We start from the raw sequence: 16,757 nt of genomic DNA on the forward strand, positions 1-16,757 counted from the left end.
CCCACGTTCACAAATGGCCTGCCAAACCATTACCTTCTTGCCGAATTTTTCGGTGTAAATGGCTTTCACTGGTCCAGGGACAACCTTTCCCTTCGGTGATGTATAAAATTGCGGTCCTGGCAGAGTCTTATAGTCCAGTTTTATGTAGGTTTCGTCATCCATGATAACACACCCCATTTTTTTGGTCAGAAGTTTGTCATAGAGCTTCCAAGCTCTCGGTTTCACAGATTCCGCTTGTTTTGGATTTCGTTTTGGCTGCTTCTGCTTCCGACGGGTCTGCAGACCCATTCTTCCCTTGGCACGCATAACGTTACTCGCCGAGGTTCCAAGCTTTCTCGCCACATCTCGTACTGATACTGAAGGATGCCGCTTGTCGTATTCCTTAACCTATTTGTCCATTGTGGGATCAACAGGCCCGGGTTTACTACCACGTCTTGGGGCATCAGTAAATGTGCACTCTTCACAATACTTCCGCAATGCGGTTTGAACTGCTCCGACACTTATACCTTCTTCTCTGGCTAATTTTCTTATAGAAAGACCACTCACGGTGCCCCATTTGTGCACAATTCGCTTTCTTTGCTCGGGAGAAAGGCCACGCATTTTCAAAATTTCGCACTAAATGTTAGAAAAAATGACAGCATCTGTTTCTTTTGGATGTAAACAACAGGACGCAGCCAACGTTTGGTTGAATACTGCACGTTATTTGAAATGACGGTTGATCGTAAGTGTATTTATAATTATCGGAACGGTCCATAATGTAATTTCGTGACAAATAAAATCTTTATTTTACTGTCAAGTAAGACACGGATGATTGCTAGAATTTTGTTTTGTAAGATTTGGACCACTGCGACCATTATTTTGATCTTTTGTGGTATGCTAGAAATAAAAATACAACATCACTATTGGTGTTTCTCTTATAGTTTTATTAAGGAAAATGACAAACACTGATGACATTCATACATTCAGAATTGATATTCTATATTAATCTGGCAAAAAAAATCACTGCATTGGATCGGCCAGCGTTGCTGATATTTTTTTGGTAGTGCCTCTTTACCGTGTTCATAGAGTTCTGCCAGTAGTCTGTCCTCGCCTTTGCTGGCATTGGGAGCTGGGAAACAGCTATCGTTTGTAGGCACTCCAAGATTAACTTCTCTTTCGCCTCGCTTCGTTGCTCCGCTAATGAGGTGTTCATTGAGAAACTGCTTCCACATGTCGACTACCTCGTGCTTGCTTGTTATCAGGATCTCCTCCACGTCCCTATACATATCTGTGTAGACTCGGCGTGTAACTTTTAAGAGATTGCTGCACCTCCTCAACAAACTTGCACGTGTCATTAGCCCGAAGCAGTTGCTCCAGTTCTTTACGATATCTGTCCTCCTGCTGGCGATTCTTTCTTCTCAAGATCAATGTCAACTCATTTCGAGCTCGCCGATATTAGTCCAAACATTGGGTTTTTGCGTAATGTAATCTATGGATGTCGCCTAATTTTATCGGGTCGACGTTACCTCACTTAGTGCCGCAGTAGCGGCTTCTCCAATGACCGAGCGTAGCTTGCCTCATCCATCGTCGAGAATCGAAGCACATAGTTCTTTCGTGTACTGTGGTGACCTGAATCGATGTCCACACGCCGGTTTTTCGATGAAAACGTGGTCAATGATTTGTTGTTCCGTGGTCAGGTGATCTTCAGGTGGCTTTGCGGATAAAGTCAGGTCTACCTTAGTGCGGGCAGTGCACGTTTATGATGCTGTAGTTGAAGAAACGACGCTTTATCCTCAACAAATACATCCTCTAGTATCTAGTCCTCTGACCATCATACAAAAACCCGTTTCCAGCTCGTTGGTCACTCTGGGCCTTGCCGCCACGGATTTTCAACATCTTCTCACATGTGTGACAGATACCCTTCAGAAACGTGATCCCAAATTTGCGGAGTTCTAGTTGTTCGAGCAGCACCCTGTCTCTGCCTACAAAATTGAGAGACCTCCAGGTCCAGGTACCGAGTTTCAACTCGTGGTCCATATTTCGTTGCCGAGACTGGAGGTTAGTGCAGGCCTTACAAGCCAGCCGTAAAAACCCGTAAAAACAATTAGTACAGAAAGCAAACAATATTAAGCCGAAACGATCTTCAAGCCACTTCTAGCCATTACTCTAAATTTTCGAAGGTACAAGTCTCGGTAATAGTTAATGCGTCACCTTTGAAAACGCGTTTTATACGGTGAAGCAAACATAAAATAGCATTTTCACAGAGTACGCATTATTTATTTCCGAATCTTGTGCTTCTGAAAATTCGCAGTGGTCCTAAGCAACGAAAACGCACTAACGGTTGGAAACTCGGATTATGGAACTGCAAGTCTCTTAGTTTTTTGAGAAGTACCCGCATTCTTCTCGACTTATTGAGGGTCCGCAGGTTCGACAATGTAGCACTGCAGGAGGTATGCTGGAAGGGAGTATTGGTACACACGTACAAAGATTACACTATCTACCAGAGGTGCGGCAACCCTCACGAGCTGTGCACAGCTTCCATTGTGACAAACTGCAGAAGCGCGTGATGTTATGGTGGCCAATCGACAACAGATGTGTAAGTTAGGGATCAGAGGCCTTCTTCAAAGTTAGCATCTTTACCGTCACAGCCCTCAGTAACAATGACGATAAGGACGCCTTTTACGCGAGATGTCAACGCTCAGGTTGGCCAGGAGGAAGAACCCAGACCGGTTATTGGAAAGTTTAGCGCACACAGGCTCACTTACTTCGCCGCCTTCAAGATCATGGCCATACGTAGTACCTACTTCCAGCAAAGCCTGCCATATCGGTACACCTGAAGATCACCACAACAGACTGAAACACAAATCGATCACGTTTTGACTGATGGAAGGCACTTCTAGGATAACGTCGATTCTGATTTCCTGACGGTTATCCGCTACCGTCGCCCGCGACTTAAACTCCCCGCAGTTGCTACTGAGTACGCGAGTTAAACACTCGCGCAAAGCCTCGAGGCAGGTGCCGTTGGATTCGTCGATAGGAATCGACGTAACGGCTGGTTTGACGAGAAGTGTCAAACGATTCTAGGCGAGAAGAATGCAGCGCGGGCATTGATGCAGACGCAAAGAACCCGTCATAACGTAAGTCGATATAAACAGAAACGAAGACAGTAGACCCATCTTTTCCTGGACAAAAAGTGCTGCCTGGAAGAGCTGGAGTATGAGAAAATAGAGCAGCTGTATCGTTCTTAAGAAACACGTAGATTCTACAAGAAACTAAACGCATCCCGTGCATGCTTTGTGCCGCGAGCTGAAATGTGCCGGGATAAGGATGGAGGAATCTTGACGGATGGACATGAGGTGATCGTCAGGTGGAAGCAGCACTACAATAAACACCTGAATGGCGCAGAGGCAGAGAGCCAAGAGGAACGACTTCGTCATCACAGCGGGTGAGGAAGACATACCGTCCAACTCAAGAACAACAAATCAGCTGGAAAGGATGGCATCGCAGTGGAGCTGATCAAGCTGGGCCCGGATAGGTTGGCTTCCTGCCTGCATCAGCTGATAGTCAGGATCTGGAATACAGAACAGCATCCGGAGCAGTGGAAATTAGGTACTCAATATTCAAAAAGGGCTGCAAGTTGGAATGTAAGAACTACCAAGCGATAACGATTTTAAACGCAGCCTACAAAGTGTCTCCCAGATCATTTTTCGCCGTCCTTCGCCGCTAGCTAGAAAGTCTGTGGGAAGTTATCAAGGCAATTTTGTGGATGGGCGATCTACAACCGACCAAATCTTTACGCGGCGGCAGATCCTCCAGAAGTGTCGCGAATACCAATTTCCCACGCACCGCCTATTCATTGATTTTAAGGCTGCTTACAATACTATCGATAGTGTAGAACTATGAAAAGTTATGGACGAAAATGGCTTTCCTGCGAAACTAACTGTACAGTGCTGTGTTAAGATATCGGGTGCGGTATCAAACCCGTTTGAAATACGCAAGATACTTTGACGAGGCGGCAGTCTTTTCTGCCTTCTGTTCAACATTACGCTTGAAGGTACATGAAACGTGTACCTCGTATCTTCGGTAACGTCAGATATCAACTGCAGCCAAGAAATTTGCAGACGTTTTGAAGCTAGAACTCCTGCCTTCTACGGACTCCACAAGACGTTAAGGTCTGGCAAACTTTGCCCCCGTACCAAGTGCACCATGTACAAGACCCTCATAAGACCGGTAGTCCTGTACGGGCACGAAACATGGACAATACTCAAGGAGGACTTGCAAGCACTAACCATTTTCAAACGGCGTGCAATTATGACCGGCTTCGACGATCAAGAAACTAGAGGCAAGCTGCCATGGACCGAGTGCGTTGGCGTAACATTGTGACGCAGCAGAAATCCTGAGGGATGTTTCAAAAGTAAGTAAGTTCACGAGTAAGTAAATAAGTAAGTAGCTTGTCTTACCAGAGTCACGCTACCAAGTCCCTTGATGGGGCTGCCATCTTGTCTATAACTTTTGTGAAAACATGTTTCTTAATTCGGCAGGCCAGTCCGGACCAGACACTGTTGTGAGCAGCCCCTCCGAGAAGGCTCCTCCTCTTTCTTCCCTGTCAACATACGACCGAGGTTCCACGGATTGGTTACCACGATCTTTGCTTGGTCACTCGTATCCCGGCTAGTATCGGGACGAGATAGGGTTAGGAGTTGCTGTGGACTACAATGGTGTCTATTTCAAGCCTGCAAGCACACGAAATACTAGTGGTTCGCACTACCTATTGCATCAATGTTATTTGAGTTCTCTTTACTCTACTTTTGAGTTAGCTTGAATCTAATTAATTTTGTTTAAATTGTATCTAGGAGAGAATCGAGCAAAATAGATCATTCTTGGGTTTCGTACAGTATAAAGTGGGTGGACCTTAATACAATTGGTATTTCAATAATAACTCAAGGACTCAATTTCACGAGAATTTCGAAGAAATGGCGGTTAAACCTATTTCTTGCCAAAATCCATCTAAGATGAAACCATTTAAGTGGATTCCTTGCATTTTTTGCAAAAGAATATCTTAATAATTTACCAATTTTCACATTCGATTTGAATTGGTAACAAAACTAATGTTTTAACTTCTTTATCTGTTTACAGTACCCATACAAAATGTTTGTTTTTTTAAGTGTGTAAAAATGACAACTCAAAAAAATAACGCTTTAGTTCATAATGAGCTTGGTAACATTCACGTCGCCCAAAAATATGAAAACATATATAATTCTCATATTAACTGGCAATCCGAGAAAATAGAGCTCTACCCTATTTAGCTTCATCTTCCACGCAAAATTATGACCTTATGGCAACTCTGCTCGGAATCATCAAAACACTTTTTCTACAAGCGCTTGCGCCAGGAGTAAAAGCTCCGAACTGTGAGCTTTGTTTGTCGTAAAAGCACCCGAAAACACGGCAAATAAACGTGTATCAAACGGTGCCGAACGGGAGCGAGTGCGCCGTGCTTCGCGTTTCACCGTTCCATTAAACCAAGCTTCGCTCTATACCATTCCGCTGCTTGGCTGCTTGCAGCGTAGCGTGCGAAATCCTCGTTGATCGTCGAAGCGGCGAAACGGAACTGTTCGTGCGGTTCGTTCGCACTTCTTCGCGTCAGTTTCGAACGGGACTTCGGAGCGAGTGGTAACGTTTTGACGTTGTTTGGAGAGTTAATTTTGGCCGGTCGCCAATACCTGTGTGTATTATACAGCCGTTGATTGGTGGTAAATTTTGATGGTGATATTTCCATAGCTGGATCATTGCAGCAAAGTGAAGAAAGATTCGCGCGCGCTGCTACCGCTTTTCGAGGAGTGTTTTGCGAAGAATATTTCGTCGAATAAGAAAATAAAAACATTTATTTTAATCTGGCGTGGAATCTGATTTTTCGTGTGCAGTGCAGTTGTCTAAAAACGTGCAGTGTAAGTGTTGTTTTTGGTTAATTTAATTTTTTTCGCCGAATGTCAATTGGAACAGGGACGACAGTGAGGCTGGTGCAGAAATAAGATACCTTCCTGCTGGAGCTGGCGCGTGTTGTTAGCATTGATGGTCAATGGGATGGGTCACAGGGGTAACCCGGAAGCGTGAGGTTCTAGTTGGAGGCGGAAGGAAGTAAAACATGGTACACGCAGAAGAGCGGCAATATGTGTGTCTGTTCCGCAGTTGTATGTGTGCATGCGAGGGTGGATGTGAGTGAAACTGGGTGGAGAGGTAGAGGGTGTTTTTAGTGCTGTGTTTCTTTTTCCTTGTTGCTGCCTGTTTGTGTGCCCTGCTCAGGATGTATTCCACCGACCGCCCGCTCGCCTGCCTGGTGGAGCACAAAAAATCGATACCGTTTTTGCGATTTTGTGTGTTCCCGTTCTTCCTTCTTCCTCCGCATTTCGTTCGTAGCTGCTGTTGCCACCGCTAACCATTAGCCTCCCCGGATCGCTTCCGTCGTGGTTCCACCACGGTTTGGTAGTGAGTAACCGGATTCCTCTCGAGCATCCTCCCAAGCCGAGCGCGTGGTCTTCGTAAGCGCCCTGGTGCAAATGAAGGATACCGAAAACACGCCGCGGCATGAGTCATACTTACCTAGCAATGCAGGGGTGCGAGAATTTGCAAAATGTGTGACCTTCGAACGGGGATGTTGCGCGGTGCTTTACGACTGGGGAGCTTATGTTTGTGTGCAGAAAGGATAATAGAACGAGCAAGTTGGTAACTAAGAATATACGCTTGTTCCGTAGTTTTGTGGGCAAAGATAATCTATTTACGAATTGATTTCTTTTTGCAGCATAAGCAGGAAAATTTTTTAATGCTGTAGCAAACCAATTCAGTCCAACTTTTAATGCTATTGTTGGACGATTTTTCATGATAAAAATATAATGCTATTCATTACATGAAAATTCTTTTAAAAGGTGCTGTGCAAAACGATGTACTACAGTTGGAAGAAATAATTAGTTTGCTCTCGGATTGTTTCTGTTTCAACGAAATCAAAATTGATATTTTGACACCTGAGATTCACAAAATTTCAACTTTTTTATTTATGCTACCTAGAACGATTCCAGCGATTTTTCAACTGTTCAATGCTGGATCTCTTTTCATGAAGGAATCCAATCCTTACCTTGTTTTTATGAAGCAGTTCCTTCCGATCGATGAATATTCCTCTGTACACATCCCAGAATACAGACGCCATAAACTTTCTAATCGATTGTTCAGTTTTGCATACTTTGAAGTGTGTTCGTCGAATCCTACCCACATAACAGATTAACGGTTTCATTGCGCTCAAACAGAAGATTTGCATCTTTCACACCTGTCTTTACTTGTCGGCATAAAGAACATTTGGCTCGCTTCCGTTTACCCTGAAACTTTTTTTTTTCGTTTGCGGTTGAGTCATAAACATTTGCCTCCAGCCAGTCAGTTCTTGTGGCGGCGAGTCATCCTTGGCCCATTTTCCGATGAGATCAGCGCAGCCCCGGCCTCGCACAGAGACAGTCCCATCTTTGAAGTTCTCGACCAGATAAAACCACAGTCTGCGTAATCGCTTTTCGAGAAGCACCCCTCGAAGCAATTTTACGGTTTACCGAATATGTAATAAAATTAAAATTAAATTCTCCGCTTTTTTGTTGCAGGCTTCAGAACGCGGTTATTCGGTTATAAGTGCAGTGGACTGCAAAAAAAAAGGAGCATCTAGGTTTCCTTGGTGGACGTAATTATCGACCGGATTATTTTGAATTGCAGTGGACGAATCGAATCAAAGAAAAATTACTTTTGTGATCGGATTAGTGAAAAAATCGAACGAAGAAAAACAAAATATTTTACATGCTCTTAGTGCTGTCTAAAGTATAAAAGCTGGAAAGTTGATTGTGTTATTTCTGCATATCCACAGAAGAAGTGAGTGAAAAACTGGATGGAGCGATTGAGGTTGTGATCTGTATACAGTTTTTTTTATTCTTTTGCTGGTCGGCTACCGCTATCGAGTAATAATAATCAACTATTGAAAGCGGTACCAGCTGGCCGAAGTGCGACCGGAAGAAAGGTGAAATAAACTAGCATCTTGCGGAGATTGCACGAGCCTGCACGCCTTTGGCAACCAAGGACAACCGATCGAAACGAGCTCGAGATAGAAATAACTCATGTGAGTACCTAACCGTGACTGTTTTGCACTGATCGAATTCTACCTCGGGGCTGAAGAGAGGGAACATTTGGTTCAACTTGCTTTCGCCACTATTCGTAGCAGATTATAGATTAATCTCCATTGTGTGTCAGCTCGGAACGAACCGACGAACGACGGGATAGAATGGAATGGGATGGGATGATTCGAACGTGCCGGAAAGGGCTCTTCGCAAAAGTGAAATATCAATCTATGTATGAGCCTCTTTTATTTGCTGCTATAAATCTTGTGGACGGAAACTGCTCAGCTCAAGTTGAATGTATCAAAATCAAATTTGAATTACTTGATTCTGGAGGTCTAAATCACTTCGTAATTGAATGAAATTTCATAATGCAGTTTAATATAGGGGACGTCCCTGAACCACGTGATCATATTTCGATCAAATCCTATTCCATACTTCGCTATCCCCTCCGACGTGGTTTAGATCAACCCCTCGTCCTTCCACTGCAACAACGTGGTTTTTGTCACATATTCAGTATTTGTAAATACAGAAAATAATATGAAGGACTTTCTTCGAACAACACGTTTAAAATTATTCTGCGGGAAGAAATCCTAAAAATATGAATATGACGATAAACAAATCTAGTGCGTCAAATTACGTGAGGGTTTGTTTTAAGTTCCCGACAACTCTCTCCCCCTTAGGGTTTGCATTCCCGGGAACGATTTCCCGGGAAATACCTTTTCCCGGATCCCGGGAATAGAAATACCTTTTCCCGGATCCCGGGAATAGAAATATTGATTCCCGGGATTCTCGAGTTCCTTGAAAAATTCGGCAAGATGTGCTATATTTTTCTATGCAACAGTGAAATATAACTACATACCCTATCAAACACGAAACTGACGTCGTCAAACTGTGTAGCAGCTCTAAAGTAGGCATTACACAAAGCATTATTCTTTTGAAATGACGGTCAATATTTGCTTGCCATGTAATACATATAATTTGCTTCAATTATTTGTCAGTAAACGAAAAATCAGGCCATTATTTAGTTTATTTAATGCCTTTGAATTTTTTAATTGATAAAATTTTCGATACCTGTAAATTGATGAAAAAAATTTTGAAGTCCGTAAATCAATGCGACCTTTTTTAAATAATTTAATAAAACTCAAAGCCAAGGTCGTGGCTGCGATTTCATCGTTAAAATCGTCTTTGCAGAATAATTACGTAGGCATACGAATGCTTTAAAACTGACCTTTTTTGAGTCGTATTGAACTATGATTTCTCAGTATTTTATTGTTTCCTTCCTGTTTGTCTTAGTCTTTCACAGAAAACCAGCTAATGGCGGAATAACGTTCCAGTCAATCAATCCAAATTCTTACACGGAATCCTGAGCAAATATTTTCTATGCTGTAATAGAATAGCATATCGTCGGTTTCGTGCAACACTGGCACGACCCAAAAATCATAGTTTCGAGAAAAACGCGATTGATAGTCAGCGTCGAAAATTTTATTTTTAATTTTCAAGAAAACTTCAAAGTTCAATATTTCCAATCCTCATTCAACGTTCTTGGGTCTATTATGCACATTTTATGAGCACGTTGTACAAGATTCGTGTTTCAAGAAGTGCCTGCTCATAACTGTCGAATTAGTGTAAGTTTTGAAACGGGGTTTCGTGGGAGAAAAATATACAGTATTTGGCATCGTTTGTCATCAAGAATTCAAAAATGCAATATTTTGAGTTGCAAGTTGCAAGAAACCGACGATATATATTATCCCTAAGAAATATTTTACCCAAAAAGGTCGCACATTTTTCATTCCTCCCGGTTGAGATTTTTTATTCCCGTTTCCCGGGAAATCAATTCTCGGGAATATTGCAAACCCTACTTCCCACAAGGCCTCGTAAGATTTTTTATTACCCCTTCGCCCCCTACCCTAGGAAAATCTTATTTTTTATTTTATTGTTAATGTGAATAAAAATTAAAATTAAGTGAACAAAGTAACGTTATGTACTATTCAATTATATTTAGTTCACTATTTTCCCGTGATTCAACTATCAAATTCTTAGCGGAAAACATTTCTACTGATTATTATTTTTTTTAGCTATGTAAGTTTTTATTTTTATTAAAAAAGTTTTGAATCATAAGATTTTCTCGAATCCTTCTCTCCTCACTCGTAAGCATTCGAAAAAATTGGATAACCCTACTTTCTTCCTTAACTTTTACGTATATTGTGGAGGACCCCTAAAGTACAACAACCAAGGATAAAACAGCTTGCTAACATTGAGGATTAGAGCACAAAACAACAACAGAGTATTCAAAGGAGCGAAATTATTGTTTGTTTACATTTGATGTTCTGGTGTACATCAGCAAACGAATGAATTAGTTACTAGAACATTAAAGGCTCTCACAAGGAAAAATCTTTTGATATGTGCATGAAACTCTACTGTGAGTTGTGTTCGGTTTGACGTTTAAGTGTAAATATTAAGATGGAGCATAAAAATAAAAAAAGTGTCCCCTTTTTTCTGGGATAATCTATAACAGCTAATGTAGTTTAGTCATGTATCTGTTTTCTCCCAGAAACCAATACACCAAGCTAGTGCTTCATTACGGATTGAGCGGATTAATTTAATTCGCAATCTCTACAATTCGTGAGTTGTACAGCTTGAGATAAAACGACGATTTCGTCATATTTATCCTATTTCCATCCAGCTAGCTTCTATGACTGAGAACAGAATTGTGCAACTAATGTACAAACACTAATGCCTTAATTGATAGCTGATGTTTTTCCCAAACATTTGGTACGATAAGTGACGTTTCTTTTCAATTGAGAATTGAACTAAAAATCAATCGAAAAAAAGCGGCCGAACGAGCTCGCATTGTGTTCGCAATGTTAATTTTAGATCCATGTCGTAAGCGGCTCCGCCTTTTTTCAAGTTATGTCATTTCCCCAGTTTCGCAAGGCGCTAAAAGATTTTATTCCATATGTAATACGAAAGTCCGAAATAATAAATCTCATTTTGTGTTGGCAATTTGTAAACAGGACTGATGGGGCTTTCTGCCACGCAACTCAATAACATGTTGTATCGGTTGCGGCTTGGAAGGAAGACAATTGAATTCTTCTCGTATCGATTGGAAGCACATAGCAAGAGTGTAGCACCTTGAGCCTCGCAACAGTTTATCACACTATTGCGTGTTGCATACTGCAGCTGTGCGGCTGGAGAACAACAAAATTCTGTTCGTGCTAACGTTGACTGGTGGCATATGGGAGTGGAGTTCGAAATCTTCTGAGCAGGACTATTATTTGCACGCACTTTGCGCCCCTGGTTGTTGGTTTCGTCCTTATGGTCACCTGGCAAAAGGTTCTGTGGATGCCAGTGGTCACGCTTTACAATTTAGTCGATTGGCTCGTGGCCTTCGACCGTGCGAGGTTTCAAAAGACGTTCTTCCATTACTTCGCATTTTCGTGATGCGATAAAAAAAAGCAATTTGTGTGAATAAAACAAAACCAAGGTCGTGGCGTTCTGATCGTGTGAGATTTTGCTTTTCTATGGTCAGATCCCCCTTGAAGACCGTCTTCCAATAATGAAAAAGGATCTCATTCCTTTAACCTCAATTTGTAATGCTGCGGAATTGTCTTCGCCGAATCGTTACAAGTGTTATTCTCGAACTGTGCTGTCTTCGACCTTTTTCTAGTCTTATTCTCTGTTTGTCACCTCCTTCGACCGTCGTCACCCGATCGTCCAACTCCCCGCAACCACCACTTTCTCCTGTGTATTGTTGCATTACCAGGGTTTTATGAAGTACCCCTTCCAGTTTCTGGCGGGCACAAAAATAATATCAGGAGCAGCACCACACTGAATTGCACTGAGGTGAATTTCAGTGCTGCTTCAGACCCAGGTTGCCTTTTTTTTTCAGTTATGTCATTCTGCCAGTTTCGCAAGACGCTAAGATTTTATTCTGTATGTTTTACCTTTACGAATTTATGAAAAATTGATCTCGTTTTGTGTTGGCAAACGGTGGAACCGGACTGAGGGAGCTCTCAACCACGCAAAAACAAAAACGTTTTATCATGTTGCGAGCTTGGACGGTCACAGTTTTCTCGTGTTGGATGGAAACAGATAGCAAGAGTGCACCACTCTGAGCCGCACAATAGTATATCACGCTGTTAAGTATTGAATCTCGAGGCTGCGGAATGGAGTTAACTATTCTGAGTTCGGAATGCTGCTGTGTATTTTGTATGTAATGTGATGAATATTCGGAACGGAGCATGACGTATTGAGGCGTCAAATGGAGCAAAGCAAAATGCGTCAAAGCCTCGAAATTAAAAAAGAAAAAACGAGCATCGTCAAAATAAACGAAAAATGTCATTCTGTAGCATAAACGTTATTTGGTAAAAATTGATTTAAACGAATTTTGAGTTAAGATCAGTACGAAAGTTCAGTTGAAAACGCCTTTAGCGCAGATCTTCCTTCTTGAATGAGGTAAACATTATGAAAAAGTACTTCAAAAACAACTTTATGCGAATACTTGGATTAAAAGTATCTTTCTAAATACTTAGGGAACATTTGTTAATTATATAGCGCGCTCAAGAGAGAGGAGATATTCTGCAAAGCGCGACACTGCGCGAGGCAACCATACAAAATCGCGTTACGTTGGGGTTGGGGGTATTGAAAAATGCCAAAATCCGCATTAGGTAATACGAATGTTTCCTTATAAAACAATATTTTTTGTTGAAAAAGCCATGAAAACTGCAAAATCAATGATATTTGAATAAATTTTTTGGGATGTTTTTTTAATTTTTAGACGAAAAATGATTGTTTTGAGTAATTTAACGTTATACTATTTTCTATAATATTTATATATTTCAGATATAATATTAAATATTATATTTTATAAATTTGCTGAACTACTGAAAAATGGTGTTTTGTTTTTTTTTATTTTCGCTATTTTTTCATGAAACTAGTTCGGCTTCATCATTAACGTTCAGGACGCTACTCAGGGCCCTCACTTACCCGTTGTATAGCGAACCGGTACCACCGTCTTTAGCTCTTTATGTGCCAGTGGTTTTGAATAATTTTCGCTTCGATTTTTCTGAAAAAAAAAATATAAAATTTGCATTAACAGAATTTTCTTGCATAAAATCAAAAATTTTACCTTCTATTGAAACATGACATTAATCAGTTTTCTTCATTATTTTGTAAAGATTTGACACAAAAATTTGTCATATACAACACGCTTATCTTTCAATTTTGGTTTTCTTACCAAAATAGATTGGTTTGGCGAACATCAACATCTTACGTTGTTCATTAATATTATGGATTCACAGTGATGAGAAGTCACCATTTGTGATAGGACACACATACTCATTATTTACTAATATTTATCATAAATACTTAAGCTACTAGCAAATCCCCCCCTTAAAAAAATATTATGAATTGTTGCAAGCTGTAGGGTGCTTTAATAAGGAATAAATTCTGCGTGTTATGTTAGATAACAAACAAACTGTTGTTTTAGATTTGTGACACCCAAACACGCACCCAATAAAATAGACTCTTGACTCTCTAGGTAACTGCCGCACAGTGCGTTGAGCCATAGACAAAAATCGTTTCTCTTTCTTTTTTATTCGGATGCACCAAGTACCTAGAAGTGTTCACAGATATCTCTTGGGGTGTGAACAAGTATTGGTGAGCTTTGGGAAGCATCACAAATACTAATACAAGCATAGCAAGCGTCAGCGTCCAGAGCAATCATTAGTTTCACATTTCGTGCTAAATTGTCGCGCGTTTTCTAAACGTTGGTAAAACTTAATTACTTCGTGTATTCCAATAACACAAAATGGAAAATAACAATCAAGGTTAGTGCAATATATTTCATTGATAGAGAGACTTGATTTCGATTGCGTGTATGATTTTTCGGTATCATGAGTTGGTGAAGGTATTAATCCTTGAAGAAACGCGAACTCAAACTTTTGTTAGCGTTTTAAAAAAAGTTCCACTGAGTTCCTCTCTAAAACATACATCAAATGTTTGCTTGAAGTGTCCTCTACAAAATATATAAAAATTAGCTGCAACTTCCTGCAACTCTGAGAGATTTTTTATTTCTCGTATGTCAATGCCGATTGCTCGTGAAGCGGCAGATATTTGAAAACTGGTTTAACTGCAATGCAAGCAAAAAAAACATCATGTTTATTTCGATATTGTCTCTACCAGAAAACACAGTTGAGCATGTTAATGAAAACTTGCATAAGTTTTCTGCTGTATATTGTCCGAAATTGAACTCGAAATGGGAGAAATGCAATAGGTAGAATAAAAAAGTATTTTATGAAAAAGCATGAAATTTTGTTGGAGTCACCGCTTGCTCTGCCTCGATTCAGTGAGAATAATATTTATTAATGCAACCACATTTCTTCTCGTGAGCGTCCTCAGAAACTTCTTGAAAGCTGCTCAACCAGAATTAAAAAACGGCGAGTTGCAGAGCTCGTTAAAAATAACTCCCAAAAAGAATTAGTATTTGCTGCTACCGTTTCGAACAGCTATTCCAATTCGTCTAAAGTTTACCCAAAACTTGACTTGATAATATAATATGCATCATGAAGAATTTTAAATTGTTTGTCACTCTGGTAATTAAATATACAAAAAATAATAAAAAATATACGTGAAAGAATACCTAAAAAAATTTTTTTTTGTTATAATTGCGCATAAGTCACTTTTGCAATTATGTAAAAGTAAGTAAAACATAAAAACCGCAGTTTTCGTTACAATGTACAACTTTTACAAAGAGATTAACGGTTTCTGGTAGAGGATGAGTGCGTTGACGTTTGGGACAGTTTTGTGATTTAGTGTATCACATAAGACTTTTATGCGTTCAGTAGCTCTGAAGGTAACGAACAACTTTCCTTGTTACATCAACATGTTTTATCGACAAAATCGTGTAGTTTTGATTTTTGTCCCGTCTTACCCTACATTCAACGCACTGTGCGCCGCAGCGACACTGTAGGAGTAGATATCTCAAAGTGAAAAATGACAACGAGATTTTTCTGTTTTTAATCGATCTTCATACACATTTTTACGCATTTGAAAATTGTATTGATGCTGTTTACTGTAAAACCATTTGAAGCGCCACGAGCGTTGTTATGAATTTTTGCAGCAGGTGTTCTTTTCTAGAACATTTCGATAAATAGACACATTCTCTGCGAAGCTACACCAACAAACCAATTTTTGAAATGCATATTTCAGCAATGTAAATATTTTTCCTAGATTCTATAGTGTTTGAACCTTCCAAAAACGTAAATGTCAAATTTATAGTGTTTAGGAAACTGTAGAAAACTAATTGCAAAGTTCAAGTAAAATTAACAAAAAACAAGCGTTTTTGGTTGCATATTTTTTGAATGGTTACAAATGATCAGGAGTATGTATTTATAATACATTTTTTATGTTATATGACTGTGAAATAAGTGCTTTATTCGATGCCTAAAGGGTTTTGAAGTGAAATTTTAAATATGTTGATCTTAGGCCAATATGAAAACAGGGGTAATTTAGCGTTGTAACGTCACGAAAAAAGTACAGTTTTTTACTTCATGGTAACTCCTTACATTTAATCAAAATAATATTTTGTTTTCTCTTTATACTCAAAAATACCTTTAATTTGATTCTAAAAGATCGCAGCTAGATTGAATTACTTGAGTTACAACCGGGTTTAGTTTGCGTTGTAACGTCACGAATTTTTTTTCTCCCCTTATATAATATTCGTCTATGTTCAAAAACATACTTGATGCGTCTAAATTAGTTCACGTTACATCTGTCATATAACAGAGAATAAATTTTGTAAAATGGATTAATGTTTTTAATTATTAAACTGTGGGTCATTCATAAGTAACGTTACTTTCTGAAAAATTCTAATATTATTCTATTATATTATATTACAATGCATTGCGTGAGGGGGGATTGAAAATTGTCAACTTCCGCGTTACGTAACATGCGAATGTTCCCTAAGAGAAAAACTATTGACGCAAGGTAACCGTACTAATGAAATGAATACTTCGTCCGCATCGCTCAAGCCAATCTTCCGAATGTGATGGTTTTCGCAATTACGGGACGTGACATCACCACATTTACCGATGAGAAGAACCTTTTTGAACGACCAACACCATATCGTGGAATAAGCCAGCTCTTTATTTTTGGGGCAAGTCTAGATGAAAAAATCTTCAGCGGCAAAAATGCACTCGAATTTCCTTGAATAAGTAGTGTGAGTTTTAAAAAAATCAAGAAAATATTACGGGAGCGAAAAAAGCTAAAAAGCGGCATTTTTGCGTTATTATTATAATTTTTGAAAAGTTTCTTGTATTTATTGGAATTAAGGACACATTTGTAAGCTTGTTTCTTTTATAAAAATGCTAAATAAATTGCTAACATACTCAGACATTGTGGAAAAACTACAATAAAAATAAATTTAATATGTTTTACACATAATGTCATATAAGACACGTTTGAGAAATTTATGATACATATGTCACTTATGAAAAGAATTGATTTGCTCATAACTCATTCCTTCACTGAAAATCTTCAAGTTTAAGTTTGGTTCTGCATTCCCAAACATTAAACGACAAAGTAAATTTGTTACGAAGTTTATGGATAACCCCACTAACCAAATGCATAGAGTAGGAGTAG

At 39.7% G+C, this 16,757-nt stretch overlaps 1 protein-coding gene across 4 annotated transcripts in view; it reads left to right on the forward strand.

Annotated features, from left to right (window-relative positions):
• The first annotated feature begins 5,612 nt into the window (after window positions 1–5,612).
• Window positions 5,613–16,757, forward strand: part of LOC129721167 (protein unzipped) — a 200,113-nt gene continuing 188,968 nt past the window's right edge. For all 4 annotated transcript variants that reach the window (XM_055673429.1, XM_055673431.1, XM_055673430.1 and 1 more), the window contains exons 1-2: window positions 5,613–5,924; window positions 7,614–8,119. The gene's annotated coding sequence lies outside the window, so the exon portion shown is untranslated. The remainder of the gene's footprint in view (window positions 5,925–7,613; window positions 8,120–16,757) is intronic.

This window comes from Wyeomyia smithii, chromosome 2, assembly GCF_029784165.1.
Source record: "Wyeomyia smithii strain HCP4-BCI-WySm-NY-G18 chromosome 2, ASM2978416v1, whole genome shotgun sequence".
Classification (NCBI taxonomy): domain Eukaryota; kingdom Metazoa; phylum Arthropoda; class Insecta; order Diptera; family Culicidae; genus Wyeomyia; species Wyeomyia smithii.